This window comes from Benincasa hispida, chromosome 6 (assembly GCF_009727055.1).
Source record: "Benincasa hispida cultivar B227 chromosome 6, ASM972705v1, whole genome shotgun sequence".
NCBI lineage: Eukaryota > Viridiplantae > Streptophyta > Magnoliopsida > Cucurbitales > Cucurbitaceae > Benincasa > Benincasa hispida.
In genome coordinates this window covers 39940149-39956666 of record NC_052354.1, presented here as the reverse complement: position 1 = coordinate 39956666, position 16518 = coordinate 39940149, and positions in this window count along the sequence as shown.

Below are 16518 nucleotides of genomic sequence, written 5' to 3'. Positions count from 1 at the left end.
TTGGTGTAAAAGAAGAATACCTCATTATCATGTGAAACTTTAGGACAATATGTGTTAGATGGAAAGATAGCTTAGGTAGGTGATTGGTATGGAACTTTGTTTTAACACAAGAATTTGTTACCGAAATAGAAGGTTGACAAGGGATAAGTTAAAATGGAGTTACTAGTAACAATAGATGATCGAGAACTATTGATATGGTATGTTGAGGCTTCATTAGTTAAGTGGTAAATCATTGAGGGCATTAGTAAGATTTAAGGGATTTTGAGTTTGTGTGCTAGTTGGAAACATGAACTAGAAAGACCATCAAGTTGATTGAGAAAAGAAAATAATCTAACTCGAGGTAGACAATAATAGTATATGCACAAAAGTAAGTAAGATGGATCTTCCAATATAACCATTGGTGTAAGGGATAGACTTGGCAATAAAGTTGAGTTGATAGTAAGAAGTTACTAAAAGTGGGTTTGGAGTATTACAAGATAGTATGTATTCTCTTGCATGGGCAATGAGTTAACTAGCTTTAGGGAGTACGAGTAATCCAAGCTAGGACTTATGAATCAAGAAGGTTTTATCGTTAAAAAAAAATGACTTTAAGGATCAATTACGGTTATTACGAGGTTATGAAAATGTGTTATCGATTGACTTATGCTTTAGCATCCATGGACTTAATTAGACAGAGTTATTCTCAGACATGTAGACAAAGAAAGGCATCACAGTTGGCGCTTCTAGAGTAGAAGCAGTTTTCAGTTGATTAGATTTATTCTAGTACGTATCTTCAGATGACGCATTATATAGTATGACCAGTTTCTTCACTGCACATATGAATTTTTCCTAGTGACAAAATAGTAAGTTCAAACGTATATTTTTAGTGGATAAGACTTTCTTAACTTCATGACTATTTTCACAGTTCTCATCTCGGACGTGTAGAAGTGTTGCTGATTTTCAACATCTTAAATTTCATAGTTATTTATGGAAAGGGTTGTTACACCTCTTTTGGTACTAGTTTTAGCTATGTCAAACGATGACCCTCGTTTTGCATCTAGTTTTTTTTAAGAGTCTTTAGTTAGCATTGGGTACTCGATTGGATTTTGGTACAATTTTTTCACCCATAGACTAATGGTCAAATAGAATGTCTGAACCAGATATTGGAAGATATGTTGTGCGCTTGTGCACTAGAGTTTTCAGAGAGTTGGGACTTTCACCTGTATTTAATGGAATTCGCATATAATAATAGCTATCAGCCTGCCACTGGCAATTGCTATTTGAGGCCCTATATGGAAAGAGTTGCAAGTCTCCAGTATACCAGGGTGAGGTTGATGAGAGGAAGTTGTTAGGACCTGAATTGGTGTAGACCACGAATGAGGCATTACAGAAGATCAGGGCTTGTATGCAACAATCTCAGAGCAGACAGAAAAGCTATGCGGATGTAAGACGTAAGGACTTGGAATTTGAGACTAGTATGAAAGTGTTCTTAAAAGTGAAGCTGAGTCTGAGGTTCATTGAGCCTTTCGAGGTCTTGGAGTAAATTGGCCCCGTAGTTTACCATTTGACTTTGCCCCAGCATTGTCTTCAGTTCATAATGTCTTCCATGTTTCGATGCTAAGGAATTATGTGACAGATCCGTCCCACGTAGTCGACTACGAGCCCTTACGATTGAATGATAACTTGAGCTACGAGGAGAAGCCCATAGAGCTCCTTGCCAGAGAAGTTAAGACATTGCGCCGCCGAAAAGTTTCTTTTGTGAAAGTTTTGTGGTAAAACCACCAGTTCAGGGAGGCCACCTGGGAGCGAGAGGATGAGATGAAAGCTCAGTACCCAGAGTTTTTTCAAGAATAAACTTTTGAGGGCGAAAGTTCTTTGAGGATGGAAGAATGTAACACCCAGAGTGTTTTAACTTTCGAGGATGAAAGTTCTTTGAAGAGGGAAGAATGTAACACCCCGCACATTTTTTTATATATAGTAATGTAATTTCAGTAACATTATTATTTGGTAATTCAATAATTGCTTAGTTAGAGGGCATTTTTGGAATTTAAGTTTGGCTGAAAATGATTAAATTTTAAATTTCAATGTGAAAGTTGGCAGGAATTAATTTTTCCTTTCGAAACGGAAAGAATTTATTATAATTACACTTTTTTTTAGTTATTACATTTTAAAACCTCAATCAATCCTACATTTATTATTATTCTATTTTAAAACTCCCATTAATACATTTATTATATTTATATTTTAAAACCCCCCATCAATACACTTATTATTATTATATTTTAAAACCTTTATCAATACATTTATTATTATTGTATTTTAAAACCCCCCATCAATACATTTATTATTATTATATTTTAAAACCCCCTACCAACCCTTTCTTTCTTCTTCCTCGCACTGCACGCCCAAATTTTTCCCTTTCCTTTCTTCCCACGAACGCCGCCTCTGTCCAAACCCACGAACGTCGCGCCTCCTTTTCCGACCGCAAGCACCTGTTCAGCGGCGTCAACTCGACTCCCTTCAGTCGTCTGGGCCACGAAGCAGTCGCCGCCTCTGATCATCGACGGTGTCGCTTGCTAATCTACGCCGATTTTCGCGGATTGCAGGTCGTCGTCCAGAACCTCGAGATCCCACAATCACTTGCGCCCAGATCTGAAGATTTATAACTAGACAGTCACGCAAGGGTGTTTCGGATCGTTGTTTCTCGTCGTTTGTGCTATCAACAATAAAGGTCGTTGGAACTTGTGGATTTTGGGTACCATTTTAATTGGATTTGTTGGCTAATAGTGTTCTGCTTCAACCTATTGACACATATTTATTTGGGTTTAAAAAATCAAGAGGATTTTAGTTAGCTTTGAAGTTAAAAGTGTGCTGTCAAGAGGATTTTGGTTGTGGTTTCGACAAGCTTTTGGGTAAGATTATTGGGAATTATTTTAGTTAATTTGGTTATTGGAACTAAACTCTTTCTTATTAATTGTAAATTTGGATTATGTTTAGGCCTAATTCAAGATCCATCTAAGCTAGGAGGAAGATTAATTTGCTTGTCGCTTAGACATAATTTTTGACTTCGAAGTAAGTAATCTTACCATTGGAACTGCCCAGAGCCAGGCTTTAGTTGTATGTTAGCATGGTGAGTGTATGTTATGGTAAATTGTTAGCATGTTAATTGATAGTATGACCTGAATCAAAGTATGTTCTGGCACGAGTTCTGAATTGTTTAAATACACACCTAAGCACTTGATCGTTAGTATGTGATGGTATGTGTTTTCTTATGTCGACGTCTGATCTGCTGGTATTGAGTCATACTTGTATGTTGTAGAATTATGATGTAAGGTTTATATGAATGTTGTATAATATGTTGTTGAGGATTATGTGTATGTGATGGAGCCATGGTACCAGGGATTTCATGTATGTTTTGGTATTGTACGATGTTGATTCTTTGAACAATGAGACTGTGTGAATATCCTCATTGATTAGTTAGATGCTCACAAGTTTTGTGTTTCCTTCGGGATTCACCAGTTTGTGTTTCCTTCGGGATTCACTAGTTTTGTGGGCATACTTAACTATAATAGGATAGGATTCAGTCTCTTGTCTGTTTCATGTGTTTATGTCCATATGCGGGTATCTAGAGGACATAGATGTCTAGCCTGACCCCAGTGATGGGGTTACTTACTGAGTATTTCATACTCATCCTTTCTTATGTTGATGTTTCAGGAAAAGGTAAAGATGTATCGGCGATGATGCAGCGGAATTCGTGATCGTGTCACTGGGACTAGACATTTTCGCTTCCGTATCTTGAAATTTGATATTTAGTTTTACTGTTTAAAATTTATTACTAAGGATTATTTCTCTTATATACCTTTGTTAGTCTTTAAGAATTTTGGATACCCTATAACTGTTTTAACAATTGCATTTAATAAACATCTTTTTAAATTTTGTGCATGCATTTATTTTAGTAACGGCCTTACCTAATTCCTAGGGGGTCGGGTCGTTACATGAATGGTCAGGATCAGACCATTTGTAGCACTTTACAACACTTGTAAATATCTACAAAGCGGGTCATATTCATAGTGTTACCAGGATAAGGTATCCCTTCTTTATCCTTATACTACAAACTATTTAGGTTATTACTTAAGGCATGATCCACTTGTATGTCTCACATACATGCTTAAGTTATATAAAATAACCAAGAATATTAGTTTATTGGATTTGAGTAAATGAAAATAAAATAACATTTATTTTATTAATAAAAATGTGTCCAAAATAATTACAAACTATGAGACTTCGGAAGAATTAGGAAATCGATCCCAACAATCTTCCACTTGTCCTAATGCCTCGGGAGACTAATGTACAATACATGAAAAAAACTGTACAATGTATAATAAACTAGGACATACTCTATACCCCATTATCATCAGCCACTTGTCCTATACAAGGTGTCGCATGTCTCGTAGACCCAGACTCTCCATATGACCCTCAAACACTTTAGCCATGAAAGCTTTCGTAAACAGATCAGCAACATTGTGTTCTGACGCGATCTTCGTGACTATCACATTACTGCGATGCACAATCTCCTCGATCAAATGACACTTCTGTTCAATATGCTTGCCACTTTGGTGACTCTGAGGTTCCTTTGAATTTTTCACAGCCCCGCTGTTATCACAATAGAGAGTGAGCGGCAAAGATATATTTGGAACAAATTCCAAATCTGTAAAGAACTTCCTAAGCCAAACAACCTCTTTAGCAACTTTACAAGTGGCTACTTATTCGGCTTCCATAGTGGAGTCCATAATGCATCCTTGCTTGATGCTTCACCAAACTACAACCCTTCCATTCAGAGTGAACATTGACCCTGATGTTGGTGTCCGAGAATCTCTATTAGTCTGAAAGTCAAAGTCTGTCTATCCTGTAAGGATAAAATCCTTATCTCCATATACGAGCATATAGTCTCTTGTTCTCTGAAGATACTTGAGAATCGTTTGGACCACTGTCCAGTGATCTAATCGTGGATTGGACTAATAATGACTGACAATCTCTACTGCATAGCAAATGTCAGATCTAGTATATAACATTACATACATGAGGCTTCCAACAACCGAAGGATAGGGAATCTGTCTCATTTCCTCAACCTCTTGAGGTATCTTAGGACACTGTTTCTTAGACAAAATAATTCCATGCTTGAAGGATAATAAACCCCTCTTGAAATTCTACATCGAGTATCTGATCAACATCTTATCAATGTACGATGCATGAGACAAGGAAAACCTCTTTTTCTTATGATCCCGAATGATCTAATCCCTAGAATATACTATGCCTTTCCCAAATCTTTCATTTGGAATTTGGCAGCTAGCCACTTTTTAATGTCAGTTAGAAAACCTACAACATTCCCAATGAGTAGGATATCATCCACATATAACACCAGCAAAGCTACTGAGTTGTTGATGATTTTGTTCACCAGCAAAGCTACTGAGTTGTTGATGATTTTCTTGTAAACACAAGGCTCGTCAACAATTTGATCATAGCTAAACGATTTGATCGCACTATCAAATCTAATGTTCCATGATCTGGACGCCTATTTCAGTTCATAAATGGACCTATTAAGCTTGCAAACTCTTTGCTCTTGATCTGGAATGATGAATCCCTCTGGTTGAGCCATGTAGATAGTCACCTCAAGATTACCATTCAGAAAGGCAGTCTTGACGTCCATTTGCCATATCTCATAATCATAAAATGTGTCTATGGATAGAAGTATCCTTATAGACATGAACATGACAACAGATTAGAAGGTTTCCTCATAGTCCACTCCCTCGACCTGGGTATAACCCTTTGCCACGAGTCTAGTCTTAAAAGTCTGCACCTTTTCATCTACACCTCGTTTTCTCTTGTAGATCCACTTATACCCTATAGGTTTTACCCCATCAGGCTGATCCACAAGTTTCCAGACAGAATTGAAATATATAGACTCCATTTTTTGATTCATGGCTTTAACCCACTCGTCTTTGTCAACATCCTTTATTGCTTGCTTATAAGACAATGGATCCTCAACTCCATCATCAGACACGATGTTTTGGGCTTCAGTCAAACCCATGTAGCATTCCGGTGGGTTCACAACCCTCCCATTATGTGGAGGCAGTCTCAACTCTTGAGATGGTTGACTAGATGAACCGACATCATCAACTCTTATTGATCTATCAGTCAGTTCAACAACTCTTATTGAACTCTCAGTAGTCTCATAAAAAATCTCATGCAAAACAAGCTTACTTCGCGGTTTATGATCCCTGATGTGGTCTTCTTCCAAGAAGATAACATTCGTCGACACAACTTTATTCTCACTCGGATCATAGAAGTATCCACCCCTTGTTTCCGTAGGGTAGCCTACAAAGAGGCAAAATTTCGAATGTGATTTCAACTTATTAGGGTTAGCCACAAGCATGTGGGTTGGACATTTCAAAATCCTTAAGTGGCGTAAACTACCTTTACCGCCTCTCTACAACTTAAAAGATGTTTCAGAAACACTTTTCGATGGAACGTTGTTCAGAATATAACATGCAGTCTCCATTGTAAATCCCCAAAACCAGTCTGGAAGATGAGAATAACTCATCATAGACTAAAACATGTCTAACAAGGTTCTGTTTCTTCTTTCTGATACACCATTCTATTGAAGTGTACATGGGGCTCAAAGTTAAGATGTGATTCCATGTTCTATCATATTTTTCTAGAATTCGAGGTCCATATACTCTCCACCACGATCAGATCATAGTGTTTTTATTTTCTTACCTAAAAAGTTTTCAACTTCAGCCTTATACTCCTTGAACTTTTCAAGAGCATCAGACTTACGTTGCATTAGGTATAGATACCCATATCTTAAATAATCATCTATGAAAGAGATGAAATATTCATACCCACCTCAAACTCTAACATTCATCGGACCACAAAGGTTTGAATGTATAACCTCCAAGGTTTCCTTGGCTCTATAACCTTTTCCAGTAAAAGGTCTTTTGGTCATCTTACTTTCAAGGCATTATTCACTTATTGGCAAGGAGTTTTCTTCTAAACACTTTAGAAGTCCACGGTTCACCAAATTCTCAATCCTATTGAGTTTGATGTGACTTAAACTTAGATGCCAAAGATGAGCGTTTTCCTTAGGAGAAACCTTTGGTCTTTTTGTAGTTGTCGCCGTTCTGAACATTTCAGTATCAAACAAGGCTTTTATGACTAACAACCTTAGTACATACAAGTTATTTTCCATTGAAGCAAAACCAATCTCCATACCATTCTTGAAAATAAACACTTTACTCTCAGAAAAAAAAAATAGTATAACCTTGTTCAATGAGACAAGAAACCGAGATTAAGTTCCTCTTGATATGAGGAACTACAAAAACATTATCCCATAACAGATAATATTTCTTGTCCAAAAATAACTTCAGTCTGCCTACAACAACAGCTGAAACAACCTCACCAGTACCGACTTGAAGAGTCATCTCTCCATCTTCCAACGTTTTCTAGGAACTAAATCCTTTGTAAGAAAAATTAATGTGATTAGTAGCACCTGAATCAAGTATCCAGGCAGAATCATTATTCTCTACCAAACACGTCAACAAGACAAATAAATCATATTTACTGTCTTTAGACTTCTTCCTCTTCTAGAAAGTAGTGGGATCAATATCAGAACCTATATAAGGTCCAAATTTCATTTCAGAGAACAATTCTCGTCGATGAACTTCACCAGAGTCAGCAATAAATGCTTTCTATTTTAGTCCCTTGACATTGAAGAAAGATTGGAGGTTATCTTAGAAATGACACTACTGGTTTCTTTGTCATCCATCCCTTGTTGCTCAAAAAGTGAGAATTGATGTTCAAACAATTCTTGCAACGAGTCCATGATCTGACGTGCAATGACTATGTTCTTAACCCTCTTAGCCAATGCATCATGTATGCTAGCCAAAATTTGAAGTTGGGCCAACGAGTTAGCCTTCATCCACACCTCATATGCATTACGAACATTTTTCAGTGCATTAAGGGTCAGGACTTGAGGACACTACTCAACCATGACAAACTCGAGGTCATTTACCACGAAATATGTTTTAAGAGGCTTTTTCCAATGTATGTAATCGATCAAATTAAAAAAGGCAACTAACAAAAAATCATACATGTTACTGAAACAAAAAACACATTGATCTACATTAGATTTTAGCAAATACTCTTTTAAAAAAACATCCAATATGGTTTAACAAAATCTAAATGAACCCCGTGTGACATCTAGTTTTACAATGATGCTTCAGTGGTTTAGGACAAAAGCCACCAAAAGGTAGTCAATTTATCCCTCCTCTGAATTGAGACACTCTCAACCAATCATTAATACCAGAACAACTTTTGTTCCTATAACGACTAGCCATCATTGATTTGGTCAAGAAATCATTAACTTCCTTAACAATTTTTCGTAAGTGTGACCCTTCATTTTAGATCCTATAGTTCCGCCTCAAACAGCCAATTCGAAAGGAAAAAAACAGATTGGGGAAAAAACTAAAGTAACCTTATCCCTTTCTAGAGTTCATCTTGATATTGAATAACCACACAAAAACCATCTGAAGGGGGACACTCCCAAGGTGCCACGAGGCCATGCAAGAAGATCTCACAATGCAAACTAATGAAGGAGACCGCAGAACATGTTGACACACATCCTTCACCCACTTACTATAAATACTCTCTCCGTCCACCTTGATATTGACTCATGCAAATATCATCCGAAGGGCGATGCTCCCAGGACACTACAAGGCCAAACATGAATCTCATGACATGAACATTAAGGGAGAAACGTGAGTGGAATTGACATATCATATATATCTTTTCCTCCCACTGAGTATTTTATAACCTAGGGTTTAGTTTACTTAGAAAAAACATGGCTAAGGATTTTAACTAAGTGACTTTTTTAGATTTTCCCAAAAGTAACTCTTACTTTAGAAAGTTGAACAACTTTTGATCATCATTTATTAGACCCTTTAACGAAGTCTTTGATCAACTGTCGCATGCTCGTAGAAAATCTATCTAATTCACCTTTCTAGGTAGGTTCCCATGTGAGGTGCTCCGTTTCCGTCAGCTTAAATACCGCAGCCTAGACAGAACCCACCTTAGACAAAAAGTCCTTTATAAATAGATTTATTATAAATTTAATCTTATATGGAAATAAATTTAATCCTATTAAATCAATTCAAAAGATTAAACTTAGGTATCTAATCTCATTAGAACTAGAAACTTAGGTCTATCTCAATCCAATTTTAAAACTCTTTTAAAACATGAGTTCATCTAAGTTCGCATGCAACTCTTTCTTATCAATTTTAGTTATAATTTCCATTATAACACTTATAAACAGAAACAACCAATACCATCCACAATGCAAAGCAACACATACAAGGCATTCATAACTTTTATAAATAAGACTTAGTGTCATGCTCCATGCATTGTTCATTCATTACTACTTGTATATAACACTTATATAACAAAGCAATGAACCAAGCATACATGCTCCCATACACCCTTATACTATAACTCTTATAATATAAAGATGATGCATCAATATGCTTAATGCATGCATAAATATAACTCTTATATTTCATGATGTATGAGCATGCTTTCTTGTAATTTCATCATGCCAATTACTATATTATAACACTTATAATATATGATGCATGAATAAAATGCATAACCTAAGATGGGTTTTAAATCTATATATCATACACTATGGCATATAAACAAACATACATCTTATGTACATTAAATAAAATTTGATGAATCGGGATAATTAGCCTTAAATCCTTAAAAAAAAAAAAAAAAAAAAAAACTAACTATTACAAAGTGCAAAAAGTCAACCGATTCAAACAGGTGAACCAGGTCTTGAACCGTTCGGACGAAGCTCACATCTCTTTGATTGTGTAATAAATCCCTGTGATCGTCTAACAACATTATGTGAGCATAAACGATCGTTTAGCAATGATCGTGTAATTTTGATTATGCGATTAAGCATGAAGGTCATGTGATCGTGCAGTGCACATGGTGCAATGTAAGACTTAAACGATCAATTAAACGACAACGATGCGGTGAAGCATGATCATCTAAACAATCACTGGGCAAGCGTAAGGTATCATATACCGGGTGATCGTATAGTAAGTGACTATGCGATGAGGCATGTTGAACTACATGATTGTTTAGTGCACGTGCCTTTTACTAAACGATGAGTATTAAATACTTTATGCGATTGTTTACCTCAAGCGCCTATGCGATCGAGCAATCAATGCTATATAATAGAGTAAACTCTTCACCCCATCATTTAACATTAGCTAAATGATCGTTTAGTAAATAATACACGATCGAGCAGAACTTTTCTATATGATCGTAGCAAAATCTCAACGATCGTTTAGCTTGAGCTACACGATACGACCAATCTTTGGTCTTCTTCCTCGATGAGAACTGCATCTCCATACTTCAGAGAATGAGTGAATTCTATCTTGTGTAATTGAGTTCCCAGCTCTCCAATCAGACGAATCCCCAAAAATGTAGGCTTGTTGAGTTGGCAATATGGACACTCTCACCCATACTAATCAAAGGACTGCCCTTATAGGCAGGAGTTCCCAAAACACTCAAGATTAAGGTCATGTCACCTATGATCCTTTCAATATAATGTAAGTCTCAATTATCAACAACGTTATATAAAGAGACTAATCATCTTAGGATCTGGTCTTATACAAACTCTTTGTATAGAAGACCCCCGCTCGCATGTCTCCACATGAATGGTCAGGATCAGACCATTTATAGTATTTTACAACACTTGTAAATATCTACAAAGCAGGCTGTATCCGTAGTGTCACCAGGATAAGGTATCCCTCCTTTATCCTTATACTACAGACCATTTAGGTTATTACTTAAGTCATGATCCACTTGTATATCTCATATACATGCTTAAGTTACATAAAATAACCACGGATCTTAGTTTATTGGATTTGAGTAAATGAAAATAAAATAACACTTATTTTATTAATGACAATGTGTACAAAATGTTTATAAACTACGAGACTCCGGAAGAATTAGGACACCAATCCCAACAATTACGTGCACAGATTAGTAGTTGAACATCAACTTAGATGGGCATATGTCGATTACATCTATAGTCAACTCTACAAACAACACTAGATTATGTTGGTGATAGTCATGAACCTTGGGCACATCCTTTTGTATGACTCACTCCCCAATTATATCACACAGAAGGATCTGGTATCATTCCTAAGGTCTTTATGCTTCACTCTCCCTTCACTAGCACATTTCTACAACTTATATGTTGTAAAGCCCAACCTTACACATAGTCTTTGGAGGTTGAGTCATGTCAACAAGCTTCTTACAGGGGTCAGATACACTAGACTGTGGGATATTTTGTCTTAAGTTCTTTGAATATTTGGTGACTGGGTTTAGTCTGGAGAGTTTACGACAAGATAAAACACATGATTTTAGGTTGCAGTATGGTGTCAAGTTGTGGGGCGATCAGTGTTTTTATTAGAACTTTCTATGTAAATTCTGATAATTTTTTGTAAATGTATGAACCTATTAATTTTATAAAAGCAATTCGTATATTTCCATACTTTATGAGAAATTTTTCCATCGTAAGCAACTATATGTGTATCGAGTGTACATGATTTTGGGTGTCATGTATCGAGTATCATGCATCAAGCATCGAGTAACATGCATCGAGTATCGAGTAACTTGCATCGTGTATTGGGTAACTCGCATCGAGTATGGTATAACGAGTATCGTATATCGAGTGAAGTCATTGGATCAAGTATTGTTTATCGAGTATTGTTGAGTAATCATATATCGAGAAAGATGCATCGAGTAGTAGGTAACGTGTAAATTCAATCGAGTATCGAGTATTTATCAGAATGTCTTTACTTTACAAAATGAACAATATAATGTAGAGTAATAAATTATAAAGTATTTATCATAAGGCTATACATTATTTGACATCGATTGTGTTTGGGTCCCTTGAGTCTTAATCCTTGCCCGTTTGTTGCGTTTGGACGTATCAAGTAATTCATTGCACTTTTGTCTATTATGTCCCGATTAGCCACACCGTCCACGTTTCTTTAATGTGACATGTTCTCCAGCAGACAATATCTTATTTACCCTTCGTCTACCAACCTGTACCACTATTTTAGATGGGAGTATTTTTACCTCAGTATACCCTAGTGGCTTTTTCCATCCGGATACATGACCAAGCGGATTTGTTGACTCCGTGTATGCTAAAGAATCAACACTATAGAATCTGTTGCATAGAGTAATTAGATTAATATTGTGCTCTCAAACTGCAACAATAATAGCATACGAACACAGAATCTCCAAACACTGAAATTGTATGCAACTACATTCTCGAGTGTTAAAGTTGACAATACCATCTAATCCACCATCCTTGACATGAAATCTATAACAATCGATTAGATTTGCTCGGTATCGCCTAGCTTTGTCACACTCTAAACTCATTGTTTCCTCTACATACTTTGAATGTGTTGATGTACTATTAAATCATATTGTTCGCCTCTCAGGAAACCAACCTTGAAGTCAACCTCTAATGTGTTCTAGCAAGTAAATTATTGGAAACACTCGGGCTTCTTTGGTAATAACATTGAAGCATTCGACACTATTGTTGGTCATGTTATCATATCAGTTCCTCGATTGGTAACACCATACCCATCACTGAGTATCAACTGAAGGAACCTAAATCGAAGGGAACCATAAGTGGAAGCAATGTCGTCCCAGTTCCCATTTTTTATTGAATGTAAGTTTTTACAGTAAAGAAAGAACAAGAAATGCATTTACATAAATTACAGCATCCTATAAAATTAGGTTTTAGAAACCTTACTTTTGAAGACAGATCTTCAAGAATCCCTCGAATAGTATACAAACATCTTGAAGACTTTCTTCAAGAATTCCTCGATTTAATCCTATACGAACACTACCACAACGGTTTCCCTGGTATTCTCAGGTATAGAACCCAGGAATGGTAGGCTCTGACTATTTTGGAATGAGGGAAAAAGGTTTGAGTAGAGAAGAGGAAGAGTTGGGAATGTTTTTATACAACTCAAAACTCACAGAACTTTTCTGTATTTCTCACAATGTGTGTCACGTAGAAGGAGACTCTCACCTCTCTTCCTAAAAGCCAAAATTGTAGCAACCACCCATGTAAGATAAAAGAGGGGGAGAGAGTTGTAATTCCCCCCTTCATTTTAAATTAAAATAGTATTTAATGTATATATATATATATATATATAAAACTAACTAACTTATTATATCATATATATTAAATTATATGTTATATCAAATATAACATATAATCTATAGTTTTATTTCCTCTCACTAAAGTCATAATGTATCAAATACATTATAATAATTATATCATATATAATTAAATCCCTCTATTAATTTGAACAATTCAAATTAATCTAAAAACTAATTCTCATTTAATCCTATTGAGCTACCAGGGGACCTCATGGACTTGTAGCTTGAAGCTCTAACGGTACATGAATAATTAATCAAACTCTTTAATTAAATTATTCACCATTCGTTACCTATCGGGCACTCCACTAAAGATCGACAACAGAACTTTTCGCACTACAGATATATTTCTGTATTCATTGGATATAACCAATCAACAGTACGATGACCCTTCACAAATTGCTCGTAAGTACAGCTAAGCCAAATTACCGTTTTGCCCTTGTAGTTATATCTAACTCATTAAGTATCACTGATCCCTTTAATGAACAATAGATCATAGTCCAACTATGACTAAACCCCTCTGGGGCCAGGAGAATGTGTGACGCCACATTGTTCAAGCCTTAGAATCAGCCCTCAAGGAAGCAATTTATCTACTTATTCCGACCTCAGAAAGGAGTGAATTCTTTCTTGTGTAGTTGTGTTCCTAGCTCCCCAATAAGACGAATCCCTAAAATGGTAGGCTTGTTGAGTCGGCGATCTGGCCACTCTCACCCATACAAATCAAAGCACCGTCCTTATGGGTAGGAGTTCACAACTCACTCAGAATTCAGGTCATGTTGCCTATGGTCATCCTGGTGAAATATAAGTCTCTATTATGAATGGTGTTATATAATGAGACTAAACATTTCGTGGTCAAGTCTTATACAAACTCCTTTGTATAGAATATCCCAAGCTCACTTGTCTATACATGAATGATCAGGATCAGATCATTTCTAGCATTTTACAATAATTGTAACATCAACAAAATGGCCCATACTCGTAGTGTCACCAGGATAAGGTACCCAGCCTTATCCATCTACTACAAACCATTTAGGTTATCACTTAAACATGATAAACTTGTATGTCTCTGCATACATGTTTAAGTTACAAGATAACCTTGGATGTTAGTTTATTGGTTTGTGGTTAATACAATTAAAAAATGGAATAAAATATCATAAATAGACAATGAATTTGTTCATTATATTTATAAACTATAGAACCCTACGAGATTTAGGGCATTAACCCCAACATCAACATCCTCCAAATATCTTTCAAGGGAACCGTTGTTGTAGTGGACCTAATGGTGCTTGAACTCTGATTCTCGATACGCTCTACAAGCATTATGAAACAATTTTCTAATAGACTCATCCTTGAAGTATTTCTCCACGCTTCTTTTCAAATGGTAGGTAAGTTTGTGGTAAGAATTAAGCAATACGACATCAACATCATTAGCTATACTCTATCCATGGTCTAAGATAAATACGAGGTTAGGGCATTCACCAATTGCTATTTTAATATTCATCATGAATCACTACAGGGCTTGGTCATTCTCACTATCAACAATTGCATATGCCAGTGGGTACAGTTGGTTGTTACCGTCCATTGCAAGACCAACTAGCATTGTTCCCTTATACTTACCTTTTAGATGAGTACCATCTACAATGATCATGGGTTGACAACTCTTAAAACCTTTTAAACTCGCACCTAATTCCATGAACATGTATCTGAAATATTTTGATTCTCCAAGCTTGATCTCAAATACTGTTCCAGGATTTTCTATCTTTAAAGCCTCACCATATGCATGCAAGTTAACATATGATTCCTCTGGCGTCCCCCTTGCAAGAGCAAAAACAGTTTCTCTTACACGTCATGCCTTGTCATAACTAATATTGACACCGTACTGATGTCGCATATCCTCAATAATATGGTGCAGTTTGCCACCCCCCCCCCCTCCCCCCAACCAGCGCTGAACTTGTCCTTCATCAAGTGACCAATAAAGAATATGTTGGCTTGCCTGTGGTCATAATTCAATACTTCAATCGAGCATGTGCGATTGGGCGTGCATTTTGTGATCTTTAAAATATCACATCCATACATTTTAATTGTTTGAGCGACCCACTTACAAGTAAAGTGTAAACATCGAATATTATACAATTTTTTATTTGATTTTTTAACCCGTGATTTAAAGTTGTTCTTAATAGCCAACGTTTCTAACCTCATCTTCACATCGCTCTTGCTGAAGAAAATTTGACCTACTTCAAAATTTGACCTACTTCAATGATATCACCCCTGATTTTGGTGAGGCACACTCCCAACAAAATAGGCAAAATCATTTGACATAATTAGAGTTGGTTATTCTTCATTCACAACAGAAGGACCATTCCCTAAAACAACCTGGGATGGTTGTTCTCCATTACCAGCCTCTTCCTCTTCTATCATCACATTCTCATTTACACATATTCCAACCTCTTCTATTGTCACATTCGGATGCATTACGTTCATTATATTAACATCAATGTTGTCTTTATACAGTGAGACGCTCGATGGAAAAACATCATGCTTATTGACATCCACTCCATACATGGGTTGGTCTTCTCTCTCTGGGTAATCAAATGTTGCATCATTTTTTGGTAATCAAATCACAAATGGATGACGTCAACAGAAAGCTACTTTCCATTATTTTTTCTATATGTGACCATTTTTCATTTGGACCTCCCAAATGAGGCCATTCGTACAAAAAACCCTTTCTTTAGATCTAATGGTGATTCTTTTTCTCTTCTTCTTCTTTCTTCAGATCTGATGCAACAAAGGTGATTCTTCCTCCTCCTCCTCCTTTTCTTTTTAATCGTTGTCTTTTTCTTTCTTTCTTTCTTTCTTTCTTTTTTCTTCTTCTGCAATATCCTCTTTTAAGATTTCCTTTCTAGTTTTCTTCTCCTTCTTCTTCTCTTTCGGAATTTCCTTTTTATTCTTTTTTCTTCGGTTGAAGTGGCAAAGAGAGAAACAGAAGAATTCTTCCCTTTTTCTCTAGTTTCATCTTCTTCAGTTTCAAGTAGAACAGAGGTAATGAGTGAGGTGGGTTGAGATTGTGACTACAAAAAGAAGGAAAACCCTAACATATTTTAAAATAGGTTCGGGCAAACAGTGGACCGAATCAGACCAAACCAACTTGGTTCAGTTTGGTTTGGTTTCATTATATATTTAATAAAATGTGACTCAAATTGAACCCAACCACATTAACCTGGTCCG